The sequence below is a fragment of the Phytophthora infestans genome, genomic scaffold (assembly GCF_000142945.1).
Source record: "Phytophthora infestans T30-4 supercont1.1309 genomic scaffold, whole genome shotgun sequence".
Classification (NCBI taxonomy): Eukaryota; Oomycota; class Peronosporomycetes; order Peronosporales; family Peronosporaceae; genus Phytophthora; species Phytophthora infestans.
Window position 1 is genome coordinate 3473 of NW_003302655.1, and position 2891 is coordinate 6363.

Sequence of the window (2891 nt, forward strand, 5' to 3'; positions counted from 1 at the left end):
CGAATTTAGCCGCATTATGGAATATGATACTCCAATATCCCAGTCTAATCCCAGTGACTGACCGTCCCTTTTCAAACAAACTTGTGAGCCTCTTCTCATTGCAGGTATCCTGTAGCGGGGCTACACACAAGTGGCTACATGTAGCGACTTGGTCACGAAGAAGGTTTTCCACGTTGGTGTTAGAAACACCCATGATTACAATTGGCAGACTATTGGTCTGCATGCATTTAAGACATTCACTGGCTGAAAATCAATATCTGCGACTAATTAGAATAGTAGGATTCTGTCAACCATTGGTTGAATTTTTTTTCATTTAGAATATTAGATTAGGTGGAAAAGCCAAACAAAACAGATAAACAGTTCTCAATTTTACCTTTCTTTTCTATATAAGTAAACTTATACTATCGGACGAAAGTACAGCTAATCTAAGTGAAGCGCATCTTACGCTTTGTCATACACGTGCGCTAACGTGTAAGCGAAGTAGTGGGCACAGAGTAGGTCCACTACAATGGAGCCCTATGAATGGCATGGTTAGCTGCGCGCTCGGCATTTGCGCTTCATGCGCTGCGGCGGCGCTGGGGTCTCATCTTCCGTGCCTTCTGTATAGCCGAAGCTTCAGGCGTTTGGTCGCTGTTTGGAATAGCGTCTACCCATGGGTAACCAAACCATAGCTACCTTGATAACTGCGGATGGCTACGTGAGCGCGATGACTTGCTGACCCGAACGCCACACATCGTCCTAACTCGTGCAATTACGTCTTCAGACCTAATAGATGCATTTTTTTGAAATGGGTCTTCAGCCAAAGCTGTCACCAAGAAGCCTTTCGTAGTTGCCACACATCGAGCCACACATAAAAGCCCGACCGAATCGATGCGCACGTTGACGAAAAACGGTTACCCTTGACTGTTGCAGCCGGCCTTCACGCGTATCTCGTTGTTATGGAGAGCAACTTAGCACCGCATTTTCCACGACTACTAGCTCGAACTCCTGCTTGCTTACGATAGTATCGCTTCCGTTCAGTTTTGTTGGATGATGATGTGTGTGGCTGTGGGTGGTGGTGATGGTAGGGGGGGGGGTTGTGAAGTGCTGGATAAAAGGGACTAGCGCCCAGGAGCCACCCATCAAGAAACGTATGGCGCAAAAGTACGCAGAAAAGACGACATTATCGGCTGCCTGGCAGCTATATCTACCATATCAACTAGTTATTACTCGCTATCGACACTGTACATCGCTGTTACAGTATGCGAGGCTGTTTAGCATCAAGCTACTAAGCCCCATGTGTATGCAGCACACAGCGTTTGTAACGGGCTAGAGACAACCCGTTACTAAGCTCAAACTGTAGTGGAAGGAAGCAGGTAAATTAAACTCTGATTGATGGGCGTAACGGCATCAAGGCCGTCACAGCCATTAACGATAGTCTTGGGATCGAATTGGCCACCGTGCACTCACGATGGCAACATGTGACAGAGCCCTGTCACACCACCCCCTACTAAAATTCGAAGATACGCACGTGGCCGCTACGGTTGCGGTCACTCAACAAGTTGAGCTGGAGGACAACAGGGCTGGATCACTGGATCAATGGCAGACGCTGGTGGAGAAGCGGACGCGTGGAACAGACCTGTGCCAACAGCAGGGGACTTCGACACGAACGCGGAGGAGTTAGGAAGGTCGGACTTGTACGATTACAGCGGCTTGCGCGAGCCGCTGAGTGACGACGAAATGCGGAGTTTGTTCCACCGACACCGACGGACGCGTAGCAAGCCAGTCGCGGTGACACGGACCGTGACACTGAATTCGCTGGACAGCGCGTGGACGGCTTTCGTGAACCGCTGGAGCACAGAAGGCGCCGCCAGATTCACCCCCTCCCTCGAAAGACGCGAAGCGGATCATGAAGAGCGCTTGGTGAGCGCGCTGAAGCCAAACAAAACAGATAAACAGTTCTCGATTTTACCTTGCTTTTTTTATAAGTAAACTTATACTATCGGACGAAAGTACAGCTAATCTAAGTGAAGCGCATCTTACGCTTTGTCATACACGTGCGCTAACGTGTAAGCGAAGTAGTGGGCACAGAGTAGGTCCACTACAATGGAGCCCTATGAATGGCATGGTTAGCTGCGCGCTCGGCATTTGCGCTTCATGCGCTGCGGCGGCGCTGGGGTCTCATCTTCCGTGCCTTCTGTATAGCCGAAGCTTCAGGCGTTTGGTCGCTGTTTGGAATAGCGTCTACCCATGGGTAACCAAACCATAGCTACCTTGATAACTGCGGATGGCTACGTGAGCGCGATGACTTGCTGACCCGAACGCCACACATCGTCCTAACTCGTGCAATTACGTCTTCAGACCTAATAGATGCATTTTTTTGAAATGGGTCTTCAGCCAAAGCTGTCACCAAGAAGCCTTTCGTAGTTGCCACACATCGAGCCACACATAAAGCCCGACCGAATCGATGCGCACGTTGACGAAAAACGGTTACCCTTGACTGTTGCAGTCGGCCTTCACGCGTATCTCGTTGTTATGGAGAGCAACTTAGCACCGCATTTTTTACGACTACTAGCTCGAACTTCTGCTTGCTTACGATAGTATCGCTTCCGTTCAGTTTTGTTGGATGATGATGTGTGTGGCTGTGGGTGGTGGTGATGGTAGGAGGGGGATTGTGAAGTGCTGGATAAAAGGGACTAGCGCCTAGGAGCCACCCAACGGAGGCCTTACCACTTGGCTATACTTCAAAATAAAATATATGCTTAGAAAGACTCGAACTTTCATTTTATAGATCCGCAATCTAACGCTTTATCCAATTAAGCTATAAGCATAACTTTAATTTTTTTTTATAATTTTAATATTGATTAATGCATTTTTTGATAAAAATTGCGTAATTAAACTCAAAAAATTTA

General features: G+C 48.0%; 1 non-coding gene across 1 annotated transcript; it reads right to left on the minus strand.

The window, feature by feature from the left end:
* Nucleotides 1-2736: 2736 nt before the first annotated feature.
* On the minus strand, nt 2737-2810 carry PITG_31770. Its single transcript has one exon. It is a non-coding gene; the product is annotated as a tRNA-Arg (tRNA).
* Between the last annotated feature and the right edge of the window lie 81 nt (nt 2811-2891).